We start from the raw sequence: 15,157 nt of genomic DNA on the forward strand, positions 1-15,157 counted from the left end.
GACTAATGTCAGATCAGGCCTTCCATGTCTAGTTAACTGGAAAGTACAAATACTAAGTGGGACTTCAAAGTACTCTTAACTCCTGGAGCTGATACTGAAACATCAACTCAAGCAAGATAAACATGAATAAAATGTAACCACTGACATTCAGCAGGAAATTGCATGTGGTTTGTGTTAGGGGTGAAACTAGAGCAAGTAAAAGCCTTCAAATACCTGGGAGTGCCTCTGGATGGAAGAGATGGCAAAAGGGCACAAGAGGAGGCGTTAAAGACCTCAGCCAAGCATCTATCATGCACCATGGGTCATTTAAACCCTTGCCGCGGCGCTAGGGAGGAGGAGGTCCGCGCGGCGCCGCCATGCTCGTGACGGAGCCACTCCGTCACGAGCCACAGGTGCGCTGTGCTAATGACGGAGTGGTTCCGTCACGGCCCCGCCCGCCCAGGCGCGGAATTGATGCCGCATAGGTGGGGCGGCCGAGCCGTGATGGAACCACTCCGTCATTAGCACAGCACGTCCGTGGCTCGTGACGGAGTGGATCCTCCACAAGCATGGAAGGGGTTAAAAAGGAACCTGGCTGCCCCAAATTTGCAGTCCCTGCTTACTGTGGTGGCTACCAAGGAGGTGTCTCCCTTATCCTATGGAGTTATAATGTTTAAAGATCACCTTCTCAAACTATTGGACCAAGAGCAATGTTCTCAATATTGAAATCTGTTTGCCCACCCCAAGTGCATCAGCCAACCTCAAATCAGGGTGGAATTCAACACCTTGAAGCAAAATCTGGTGTGGCGTGCACAATGGACAGCCTACTGCTTAAAATTAAAAACTGCCACAACTAGCATCTTAATCCAGGAGTCGAACTTTGAATGGTGGGTATTTCTAAAAAAGTCAGTTCAAGCACTGGAAGTGGAGAATATTGTCATTTTAGCACTCCCAACAAAAATAATTGCTAAACTCACATTGAAGAATGCAAAAGCCCTATTGGATGCAAGATTTGAAAAGACTAAGGGCATTTTCACGATGTCAGGTCGACGCACTGTAGCGGACTGGAACCGCCCGACCATAGGTCGGAAGCTCCGACCTCACAATTTGAATAGGGTCGGAAACATCGATTTTACAGTGGCGGCTTGTGTGGTGGGACAAAAAGGCTCGTAGCACAAGCTGCCATTGTAAAATGGATAATTTTAGGCATCCCTGCACCGTGTGGCGGGCACCTCTTTGATATCTCCGCCAGCCGCATCGTAATGGCAGATATTGGGTGGACCTCAACCGACGGTCATCGGTTGCTGTCCACCGAACATCGTAATTGGGCCCTTAGGGAACAAAAAGCACAGCAGCTGGATACGGAATTATCAGCCTGATTCATCAATCATATTTGCGTTCGCAAAGGGCCAGATTCTGAGAATCTGGCTCTTTGCGAGTGCAATTTTTGCATTTGGGATTCATCATCCCAAATGCAAAATTCGCTATTTAGAAACTCGCAAATTTGCGAGGAATAGCATTTAAGGAATCTCTATTAGAGATTCCTTAAATGCTATTTTTGAAACATTTTAAAATTGCGAAATCGCAATTTGCGGCCGCTATTTACCGCGAGGTCAAACTTCGTGGTAAATAGCGAAAACTTAGAAAAATGCTTTTAAAAGCATTTTTCAAAGTTGCATGTTACACACACACATGTCCTTTGGACATGTGTGTGCGCAACACCTGTTGAAATGTGCATTTAAGGGGTGCTACAGGGTGTCCTTAGGACACCCCTGGCACCCTTCAAATCGCTATCTTATTTGCGGTTAGCAAATTGCTAATCGCAAATAAGGAATACTCCCCATTCATTCCTATGGGCCTTTTGGCCCATAGGAATGAATGGGGAGTTATTCCTTATTTGCGATTAGCAATTTGCTAATCGCAAATAAGAAATCATTAGGAATCGCATTTAATTTTGCGATTCCTACATGAATCCCGTTTTGCGAGTCTGTAATAGCGATTGCTTATGAATCGCTATTTCAAACTCGCAAAACGGGTCTTTCATGAATCTGGCCGTATATTCTCCAGGCTGCCTTCCAACCTACCTGTGTTCATCGCTCCCCATCACAGCAAAAGTCAGCCTCATGAGGTGGCGATTCGGTCTAACACCTCTAAGATGCTAATGTTTCAACGCCAACACTGAGACACAGTTAAGTAATGCAGACTGTGCAGCAAATCAGAGGAGTCTTTGAAGCATGTGAATTGCATCTGCGAGAGTTTACTTCCACTGAGGAAGTTCTGTATGTTACTAGTGCTCTGCATTTTAAACATTCGATCATGTAGGGAGTGCCATCATCTGATGTCTAAAAGGTGAATCGATTCAGCTCTCAAGCCGCCTTATACGGTATATGAGAACAAGCACAAACTCGTAGGTCATACGCACACTGAACCCTCACAAAAGGAACAGGAATAATGAGATGGTTCATAGCTTGATCATGTCAGTGTACCCCCAGTAAGCAGTACTCAACGAGCTAAGACCAGGGGTCATATTGATTTTGAACCCTCAAAGTAGAAAATGGAATAAAAGAAGGCTTGTTTCCGAACATTCCTCTAAAATGTCGGTAGAGGTTTATAGGGGAGAAATACAACAACAGGAACAGTGCAATTTCTAGGTAAAGCTGATTTTGGGCTGGGTGAGATTGACGGAAGGATATCAACACTAAATATAGGGTGACTTGAGGTAGGGCACGTGTGAGGCGGGGCAGGTGCCCCAGGGTGACGCAAAAAAACGTAGTGCAATAATGGGATTAGTGCAATGTTTATCGAAGATTCCCCGTTTGGGCATTGAAATTGCGAGGTAATGTTTAGCTGATGACAATGGGTATGGATGAAGAATGGAAAGTGCACAAGGGCACCATAGCAAGTATAGTGCAATAACAGGATTTGTGCAGTACTTACTGAAAGACTACTTTTTGGTAACATTAAGTGTAATAAAGGGATTAGGCCAATTAACACCAATGGCTTAACTGTGATATTACTGAAGTGAGATTAAAGAGTTTGTAAATGAAATGTCGAAATAAGGTTAATTTGCAGATCTTTTCGTATTACATACTATTTACCCGTGAGGATGGAGGGTGGGGGAGGGTGCATGCATGTTTATATTTTACTGTAATGATTTTAATAAATCAAACAGTCAATAAATACATTCTAAATTAGGATGCATTACCTTGGGGCCATATTAATGGTGCACAGGTTCCCTTTACATGGGTAAATGGGATTCACTGATTTATATGGAGACATGCGAAATTAGGGAAGGTCCAAATTTGTATGAATGCATTCTCTATTGTGTTTCCTATAATAATAGAAATCTTTGCCCCTGCATAGCAGACAGGAGTACTTGTAACCAGGATCCACACTAGTTAATCTGGACCTCAGTGATTTCAATCTCCACCTCCAAAGGATGACTATATGTCTGGAGAATTCCAACATGTTTGGGGTAGACCTGGCAATCAATATGTAGGAGTAGAGCACATGCCTATTACCTACATGGTCATTAGAAGGCCAGCTGTGGGGTAAAGCATTCGGCAGCTCACCTCTCACTGTGTGCAAGTTCTCTGGAATTAGGGGTAGCAATTCCTTTTACTGTGTTGTTGCTCACAATCAATCTGTTGACTAATATTTTAAAATGTTATAAGACATTAAGGGCTCCATTAGGATGACGGGCGGACTTTGCCCGCCCGTCATCCCATCGTAAATCGGGACTGCCCGCCATAAGGGCGGGGGTCCCGGGAGTGCCATTAGGATGTGCCCGCCACAGTGGTGGGCACATCCTGTATTTTCAGCATTGTGGCGGGCGGTGCTCTCTGCACCGCCCGCCACAATGCTGAAAATGCACTTTAACATTGTCATATGCAAAGCGGCGCGGTGCCTGCCACTTTGTAAATGACAATGAAGGGGGGTACCACAGGTACCCCCCACGTGCACCCCCACCTGTACTTCACTCTGGGGGCCCCCTGTGGGCCCCCAGAGGGAAGACCGCATGCCTTTCAGTGGCGGCATCACCCCCGCGGAAAGGCACTGCACACCACTCATCTAAATATGTCTGGCGGTGTCTATTAGACACCGCAACCATATTATTCCTTTTCCGCCCCGGCCGCAAGGCGACCGGGGCGGAAAAGTGGTGGGCGGTGTTTCTCTCCGTTGTGGTCCCCCCGCCATTGTAATGTGTTGGGGGGGAAAAGAGTGGCGGGCGGGCATTTCTGTCGGGCGGATTGCCACCGCCACCATGGCGGTGGCGATCCGCCCGACATCGTAATGGAGCCCTAACTGTTTATGTGAACAATACTGGTTGAGCAACATGTTGCAGTCTTGAGTTTTCAATAAAGATTCAATATTTCTTTTTTTTAAAATGTACACTTATCTGTTATCGAAGGGTATATGATGTCGTCCTATGCAGTGTCATTGGGGACAAAGAATTCTTGGTGTAACATACAATAATATATATATATATATATATATATATATATATATATATATATATATATATATATTACCTACTGGCGATAGCCAGTAGGTATATATAGTTAGGATTTTTTTCCTATGGGATTTTTGAAAATTCTATGTCGAATAACTTTGGCGTTTGAGGACAGAATTGGCTGAAATTTTCAGGAAAATGGAACATCTTGTTTCTGAGCAGCCCCTGAAAATTTGGGGGGGTTTCGTCAAGGGGGGGCCGAGAAAAAAGGGGGGTCCCAAAACGTGTTTTTCCCATGCAATTTTCCATAGGGCGGTTGGCCTCACTTTTAGCCTGAACGGCTGAATGGATTTACACCAAACTTGGCAAAATTGTAGGGACTGGTAGCCCGATGTGCCTTTGCTATGTCTCAAGATATAGGCTCCAGTGGTTTTTACGAAAATTAACTTTGAAAAATATATATTGGGCTACATTGGGCTATATATATGTTGGAGCCCAAATGTAGCCCAATGTAGCCCAATGTAGCCCAATGTAGCCCAAAGATGGCCACCAGAGACAAAAAAAACAAATGTAGCCCAAATATCAGCCAGATGTAGCCCAACTATAGCCCAATGACAGAATGTCCCAGAGTGTTCTAAAGAACAACTAGAGTGCTAACAGTCCTACTTATTACAAAGGTATGGCACACCTGAAGCCATCTTGATTGGAATAAAGTGGTAACTCTTAAAACATTTAATTTAAAAAGGAACAAAATGAGGGGGTTCATTTTGCCATAGAAAGTATGATTAGCGAATATATGACGAAATCCCGCATACCATCAGTCCGCAAAAAAAATCCTGCATGTACTATTAGGCCGCAAATTAAAATAACGAAAACTTTTAGAACGAATATGCCTTTAGCATACACTAAACAACTAAACTACCCTAAACCCTAAAACACTACCCCCAGCATGACCCTACACTACGCAAATACTACAACACTACCCAAAACCCTAAAACACTACACCCCAGCATGACCCTACACTACGCAAACACTACAACACTACCCTAAACCCTAAAACACTACCCCCAGCATGACCCTACACTACGCAAACACTACAACACAACCCTAAACCCTAAAACACTACCCCCAGCATGACCCTACACTACGCAAACACTACAACACTACCCTAAACCCTAAAACACTACCCCCAGCATGACCCTACACTACGCAAACACTACAACACTACCCTAAACCCTAAAACACTACCCCCAGCATGACCCTACACTACGCAAACACTACAACACTACCCTAAACCCTAAAACACTACCCCCAGCATGACCCTACACTACGCAAACACTACAACACTACCCTAAACCCTAAAACACTACCCCCAGCATGACCCTACACTACGCAAATACTACAACACTACCCAAAACCCTAAAACACTACACCCCAGCATGACCCTACACTACGCAAACACTACAACACTACCCTAAACCCTAAAACACTACCCCCAGCATGACCCTACACTACACAAACACTACAACACAACCCTAAACCCTAAAACACTACCCCCAGCATGACCCTACACTACGCAAACACTACAACACAACCCTAAACCCTAAAACACTACCCCCAGCATGACCCTACACTACGCAAACACTACAACACTACCCTAAACCCTAAAACACTACACCCCAGCATGACCCTACACTACGCAAACACTGCAACACTACCCTAAACCCTAAAACACTACCCCCAGCATGACCCTACACTACGCAAACACTACAACACTACCCTAAACCCTAAAACACTACCCCCAGCATGACCCTACACTACGCAAACACTACAACACTACCCTAAACCCTAAAACACTACCCCCAGCATGACCCTACACTATGCAAACACTACAACACTACCCTAAACCCTAAAACACTACCCCCAGCATGACCCTACACTACGCAAACACTACAACACTACCCTAAACCCTAAAACACTACCCCCAGCATGACCCTACACTACGCAAACACTACAACACTACCCTAAACCCTAAAACACTACCCCCAGCATGACCCTACACTACGCAAACACTACAACACTACCCAAAACCCTAAAACACTACACCCAGCATGACCCTACACTACGCAAACACTACAACACTACCCAAAACCCTAAAACACTACCCCCCAGCATGACCCTACACTACGCAAACACTACAACACTACCCAAAACCCTAAAACACTACCCCCAGCATGACCCTACACTACGCAAACACTACAACACTACCCAAAACCCTAAAACACTACCCCCAGCATGACCCTTCACTACGCAAACACTACAACACTACCCAAAACCCTAAAACACTACACCCCAGCATGACCCTACACTACGCAAACACTACAACACTACCCAAAACCCTAAAACACTACACCCCAGCATGACCCTACACTACGCAAACACTACAACACTACCCAAAACCCTAAAACACTACCCCCAGCATGACCCTACACTACGCAAACACTACAACACTACCCTAAACCCTAAAACACTACACCCCAGCATGACCCTACACTACGCAAACACTACAACACTATCCTAAACCCTAAAACACTACCCCCAGCATGACCCTACACTACGCAAACACTACAACACTACCCTAAACCCTAAAACACTACCCCCAGCATGACCCTACACTGCGCAAACACTGCAACACAACCCTAAACCCTAAAACACTACCCCCAGCATGACCCTACACTACGCAAACACTGCAACACTACCCTAAACCCTAAAACACTACCCCCAGCATGACCCTACACTACTCAAACACTACAACACTACCCTAAACCCTAAAACACTACCCCCAGCATGACCCTACACTACGCAAACACTACAACACTACCCTAAACCCTAAAACACTACCCCCAGCATGACCCTACACTACGCAAACACTACAACACTACCCAAAACCCTAAAACACTACCCCCAGCATGACCCTACACTACGCAAACACTACAACACTACCCAAAACCCTAAAACACTACCCCCAGCATGACCCTACACTACGCAAACACTACAACACTACCCAAAACCCTAAAACACTACCCCCAGCATGACCCTTCACTACGCAAACACTACAACACTACCCAAAACCCTAAAACACTACACCCCAGCATGACCCTACACTACGCAAACACTACAACACTACCCAAAACCCTAAAACACTACACCCCAGCATGACCCTACACTACGCAAACACTACAACACTACCCAAAACCCTAAAACACTACCCCCAGCATGACCCTACACTACGCAAACACTACAACACTACCCAAAACCCTAAAACACTACCCCCAGCATGACCCTACACTACACAAACACTACAACACTACCCTAAACCCTAAAATACTACACCCCAGCATGACCCTACACTACGCAAACACTACAACACTACCCAAAACCCTAAAACACTACCCCCAGCATGACCCTACACTACGCAAACACTACAACACTACCCTAAACCCTAAAACACTACCCCCAGCATGACCCTACACTACGCAAACACTACAACACTACCCTAAACCCTAAAACACTACCCCCAGCATGACCCTACACTACGCAAACCCTACAACACAACCCTAAACCCTAAAACACTACCCCCAGCATGACCCTACACTACGCAAACACTACAACACAACCCTAAACCCTAAAACACTACCCCCAGCATGACCCTACACTAAACAACCACCACAACTCTACACTACAGTAACACAACACTACACTACACAACACTACACTACACTACACAATCACTAACCCACGAAAAAATTAACACAAACCCACTTACCGCTCTCGTCATCGTGGTTTTCACAACGCAAATGCATTTACCATACATGCCTTTAAAACGTAATTCTTTGTAAAGGCATGCGCGATAAATGCACATGCGTTTTGAAAAAATGCGGGATAATGGTATGCGAGGTCAATGACCTTGTGGGATAATGGTATGCGGACTGAAAGTCTGCGGGATAAAAAATGCGGGAAAATGGCTGCAAACCATGATTAGCAGCAGACTTCCCTGGTGAGCACTAGCTTTACTACAGTGATCTAATGAGCAACTAGAGTGCTAACATTCAGAATTTATGGCAAATGTGTGAAACATCTGAATGCCTTCTTGATAGAACCAAAGTAAACAAGCATTGAAAATGCAATAGATCTCGCCCTCGTTTAAGTTAAAGCCATTCTGTTTGTAATGAGGTGGCTTTTTAGCTTTGCTTTCATTAGTGTTTTTAAAACTTTCATGTAAATAACATGCATATGTATGCATATATGTATATTTATGCATGCATTTATATTTATATAGATATGCAGATTATATATGTTTATATATGTATATTACCTACTGGCGATAGCCAGTGGGTATATATAGTTAGGATTTTTTCTCTATGGGATTTCTGAAAATTCTATGTCTAATAACTTTGGCGTTTGTGGACGGAATTGGCTGAAATTTTCAGGAAAATGGCACATTTCGTTTCTGAGCAGCCCCTGAAAATCTGGGGGGGGGTTTCGTCAAGGGGGGGCCGAGAAACAAGGGGGGTCCCAAAACACGTTTTTCCCATTCATTTTTCCATAGGGCGGTTGGACTCACTTTTAGCTCGAACGGCTGAATAGATTTACATGAAACTTGGCAAAATTGTAGATATGGTTTGCCCGACGTGCCTTTGCTATGTCTCAATATATGTGCTCAGGTGGATTTTGAGAAATTAACGTTTAAAAAAAAATATATATCTGTGACAGCGCTCCGGTTAGCGCCCCGGTTTGCATACCTGACGCGTAACGGAACTTCGCGAAGCGAAGCTGATTGGCTCTCCGGTGTCTGTCAACATTCTAAACAGTCCGGAGCGGCCGCCATCTTGTCTCTCGGTACGATCGAGAGACAAGATGTGGTGAAAAACGAAGGGGGAAATGAAGGAAAGGGGGCAAGGTAGACCACTCCTGACCCCCTAGGATTGATGAGGGGGATATTAAAGTGCCCCGCGGGGCAAAAAAAAAAAAAATAATATTATTGCGATTTTACGCCGTAGAGGCGCGTCCCGGTACGCGAACCGGGCAGCTCACCGGGCAGCTAACCGGGCAGCTAACCGGGCAGCTACCCGGCAGCGTAGCTGTCAACATTGTAAACAGTCCGGTGCGGCCGCCATCTTGTCTCTCGGTAGGTTCGAGAGACAAGATGTGGTGAAAAAAGAAGGGGGAAATGAAGGAAAGGGGGCAAGGTAAACCCCTCCTGACCCCCTAGGATTGATGAGGGGGATATTAAAGTCCCCCGCGATTTTTCGCGGTAGAGGCGCTTCCCGGTACGCGAACCGGGCAGCTAACCGGCAGCGTAACGGGAGTCCGCCATCTTGTGTTTTTGGAGCGTCCGGTTCGCGTACCGGGTAGCGTCCCGGTAAGCGTAACAAGGGGAAAACCAAGAGAAACAGTAAAAAAAAAATTAAGGGAATAGATTTCCAGCAAACTTGACAAAATTGTAGGGACTGTTTGATGTGCCTTTGCAAGGCCTCAAGATATGTGCACGTGTGGATTTTGTCTAATTAACGTTAAAAAAATATATATATCTGTAAGCGTGCTCCGGCACGCTTACATTACGGGTTTTGTTTGCGCTGCAGAGCCGATACGTCACGGTTATGCGACGCGTCATGAGGCGTCTCACGTGGCTACGTGATACGTCACGTAATAAAGAATATATTTTACAGCTATAGATATTAGCTTTTAAAAAAACAATGAAATTCACTGAAAAAACCATAGGTTATAGACCATATATAGTTAGGAATTTGCATTTACAAAACCTTGAAAATTCACTGAAAAAACCATAGGTTAGAGACCATATATAGTTAGCTGGACATTTTATTGACATAAAACCAATGAAATTCCATATATAGTTAGTTGCACTAACTATATATCGCGCACCCGCAATCCACTGCTGATGATGTCACATATTACATCATTCATGACATGGTCAGTGACATCACTGATGACATCACTGATGACATCTCAAATGACATCACTGATGACATCTCAAATGACATCACTGATGACATCATGACACACCAATACCAGTTACTACATACGCACTCACTGATTCCTACGTCTACACACACATTCACTCATTCACCCATACAATCACTCATACATACAGTCACTCATTATTACAACACTATCATATGCACTCATACACCTATGCAGACACTCACACACTGCCACTCATCCATGGAGTTACTCACACATCTAGTCAGTCCTGTAAAGAATCAATCACACTTCCATTTCCTCATCTATACAGTTAAACACAGAACACCATACTTCAGTGACATCACTGATGACATCACTGATGACATCTCAAATGACATCACTGATGACATCTCAAATGACATCACTGATGACATCATGACACACCAATACCAGTTACTACATACGCACTCACTGATTCCTACGTCTACACACACATTCACTCATTCACCCATACAATCACGCATACATACAGTCACTCATTATTACAAGACTATCATATGCACTCATACACCTAGTCAGTCCTGTGAATAATCAATCACACTTCGATTTCCTCATCTATACAGTTAAACACAGAACACCATACTTTTCACACATATACTAACACATACTTACTCTCTTATACAATCACTGATACAAGTACACATTGATATGCACAGAGTCACACACCCCCCAGCCAGCCACACACACACTCAGTCTTCCATACATCCACTCATTCTTCAATATGTAAAACATATTTAAACTTTACAAAAACACACAGACACTAGATGATGTCATCAGTGATGTCATTTGAGATGTCATCAGTGATGTCATTTGAGATGTCATCAGTGATGTCATCAGTGATGTCACTGACCATGTCATGAATGATGTAATATGTGACATCATCAGCAGTGGATTGCGGGTGCGCGATATATAGTTAGTGCAACTAACTATATATGGAATTTCATTGGTTTTATGTCAATAAAATGTCCAGCTAACTATATATGGTCTCTAACCTATGGTTTTTTCAGTGAATATATATATATATATATATATATATATATATATATATAAATATATATATATATATATTCACTGAAAAAAACAGAGGTTTCACACCAGTTATAGTTAGGAATTAGCATTTAAAAAACCTATTAAATTCACTGAAAAAACCAGAGGTTTCACACCAGTTATAGTTAGCTGGAAATTTTACTGACATAAAACCATTGAAATTCCCACGTTATAGTTAGTCGGACTCACTATAACTTGTGCATGCAATGCACTGCTGATGACATCACATATTACATCACTCATGACATGGTCAGTGACATCTCTCATGACATCACTGATGACACCATCCAGTGAATGTGTGTCTTTCTGAAAAATAAATATGTTTTATATATGTATATGTAAAGGTCGATGGAAGAATAAATGTTTAAATTATTGTCTTAATTAATGTTTTTTTTTTAAAATTTGATTGGTTAACTGGCTTATTAAGTGTATCTTAGTGAATACATATATTGGCGAGTAATATTTAAATATTTAAATATATGTATCAGTGTTTCACTTTGTGTATAAGTGGCTGTATGGGTTGGTGAGTAGCTACATGTGGGTGTATATGGGTTATTATATGTTTTTTTAGTATCAGTATGAGTGTCTGTATAGTTTGGTGGGGGTGTTACTTAGCACATAGATGTATCAATGACTGACTCACTGTTTGTATGTTTTTTGAAAACAGCATATGTGCAGGACTGTATGAGTGGATGAGTGTGTATATGTGTGTGTTACTGATTGAATGCCTGTCTCACTAGTGTGTTTATCAGTAACAAGATATATTTTAATTTAGTATATGTGAGTATTGATGTATATAAGTCAGTATATGTGAGAGTGAGAGATTGTAAGAGTTCCTGTTTAAATAAGTATGTGTTTCTATAACTGATTGTTTAAGAGAGTACATATGTCTAAGTTTCCTTAGAAGTAAGGTGGTAGTGTGTGTAAATCTGTATATGCAAATAAATGGATGTTTATTAGTTTATTTGCATGTGTGAGTATATGTGTGAGTAACTTTTTGATGACTGTCGGTGTGTAACAGGATGAATAGGGGTATCACTACATATGATGAGTGAGTATATGTATGAGTGACTATATAAAACTGTTGGTGAATGTGTGAATGTGTATATAGATGGTGAAATTACTGAATTGGTTGTTGTAACTGGTATGGGTATATCCACTTTTTTGAAAATGTTAGTTTCTATTTTTGAATATGTGTTTCAAAGGTTACTTTACAGTGAAAGGAGGTCTGTCACTGTGTCACAAGGATGGTGTCATGAGTGATGTCTGACTCATGAGTGATGTCACTGACCATGTCATGAGTGATGTAATATGTGATGTCATCAGCAGTGCATTGCATGCGCAAGTTATAGTGAGTCCGACTAACTATAACGTGGGAATTTCAATGGTTTTATGTCAGTAAAATTTCCAGCTAACTATAACTGGTGTGAAACCTCTGGTTTTTTTCAGTGAATTTAATAGGTTTTTTAAATGCTAATTCCTAACTATAACTGGTGTGAAACCTCTGGTTTTTTCAGTGAATTTCATAGGTTTTTTTAATGCTAATTTCTAACTATAACTGGTGTGAAACCTTTGGTTTTTTCAGTGAATTTCTTAGGTTTTTTAAATGCTAATTCCTTACTATAACTGGTGTGAAACCTCTGGTTTTTTAGTGAATTTCATAGGTTTTTTTAATGCTAATTTGTAACTTTTTATAGGGCTTCATACCTATGTACTTTTTAGTAAATTTCTAAGTTTATTTTTTCAAAAATGTCTATAGCTGAGAAAGGTATGTTTTTATAAAAATGAACACTATAATGTATATTAAAATAATATTTTTTGTTTTAAAATAGTATTTTTTTTTTATATATTCGTCTCTGGAGCGCTCCCGGTGCGCGCACCGGTGCGCGTCCCGTCGGCGCACCAACAAAAAAAAAGAAAAAAAAAGTATGAAGGAGTGACTATGAGGAATGGGTACAGAGAGAGTGGTGTTAAGAGAAAGAGAGCTAGAGGGATGAACACAGAGGGACTGTGTAATAGATAGTAAGACAGAGAAAAAGTGTAAGAGGAAGTAACTGAGAAAAAGAAAAAGAATAAGGGAGCAAAAGAAGAGAAGAAATAGGAAGAAGACTAAAGCAGAGGTTCTGGGAGAATGTGAATGGATGATGAAAGTAAAAGGAAGGAGAGTTAAGTATGGGGAATGACAGATAGTGACGGAACCAGAGAAAAGGAACAGCGGTGACGGAGGAAAAGAAAATAGCAGTGAGTGTGAGTAAAGAGGAGTGAAAGAGGGTACATATAAGTGAATAAGGGTAAGACATGGGGAGTGACAGAGAGAAAGAAGAGAGAGAGTAAAGGAAGGAGTGTCACAAAGGGACTAAGTGAACCAGTAAAAAAGGTAAGTGAAGGAGTGTGGATAAGCAGAGGTACTGAAAGAAGTTGAATGTGGTAGGAAGTAAACATGGAGGATAAGAATAAGTGAGGGAAGCAAAGTAAGGAAACAGGGGTGAGGTTGGGTGAGAGAAAAATAGTGAAAATAAAACATAAGGTGATAACAAAGTACATTTTGTAAACACACTTACCATATAATTAATGAAAACTTGTATCTGTGAAAGATAAAAGAAAAAAGACGTTATAATTACTTAAAAATATATAATAAAATAGAAGAAACAGTTCATAAGGTTTAAAAATCTACAAAAGTTTACTAAGAAATGAAGCAATAGTGAAGGATACAAAAACAGAAAGAAAGTAATGTAGAAAGAGAAAAAAGAAGGAAAAAAAATAGAAAGAGAACAAATTCCTAAAGGTAAGTAAGATACTAAAAGAATGTAAGATATCAAAACAAAATCAGTAAAGATAAGAAAGTAAAAGGAAAATGAGTGAAAAGGAGAGGAGTCTGAATGAGAAACTATTAATAAAAAAGAGGAATAGAAGATGACTGAGAGTGAGTGAAGTGGAGTCACAGAGTGAAGGGATGAAAGGAATGAGGTTATTATAGAATGATGGATAAAACAGGAGTGAGAGAGTAAGTACACAGAAAAACAAAAGGAAGAACTAAGTGAACTACAGTACAATGAGTGCGAAAGAAAAAAAAAAGGAGAAAAAGAAAGAGAGGGTAAGAAAACTAAAGCAGTGGTACTGAGAGAATATGAAAAAGATAAAAAGTGGTGGAAGGAAGAGAGGAAATGCAGACAGTTCAAATTAGCTTGAGAAGTTGTGAATGAAGTGCAGTAAAGAAACAGCGATGAAAAAAGAGTGTAAATTAGTAAAGAGGTAAATAAGGGTGAAAAAGGAAAATGAGTGTGAGACAATGTGAACACAATATAAATTACACAATGCAAACTACACAATAACTTCTACAATATGTTACATTATTTATTTTTGCTGTTCTCAGAATATATTGAATTTCACTTATATTAGTGAGTTCAAAGTCTTCATCATATAACAGCGGGAAAAAAAAACCACAATCTAAAAGATTGTGTTTAAAAAAAACCATTCAAACATACATCTCATATATGTACACTAATCTTTGATTCACTTACTTTTCCGTGAGGCCAGATAGAAGATAGTGAAGGTCCTTTTGGTGGAAAAAAGTCTGCTCTGCTCTATAACTTCCATTTCATCGACTTCCTATGAAAAAAGATCTAAGAACATCAT

The sequence above is a fragment of the Lissotriton vulgaris genome, chromosome 6, assembly GCF_964263255.1.
Source record: "Lissotriton vulgaris chromosome 6, aLisVul1.2, whole genome shotgun sequence".
Lineage (NCBI taxonomy): Eukaryota > Metazoa > Chordata > Amphibia > Caudata > Salamandridae > Lissotriton > Lissotriton vulgaris.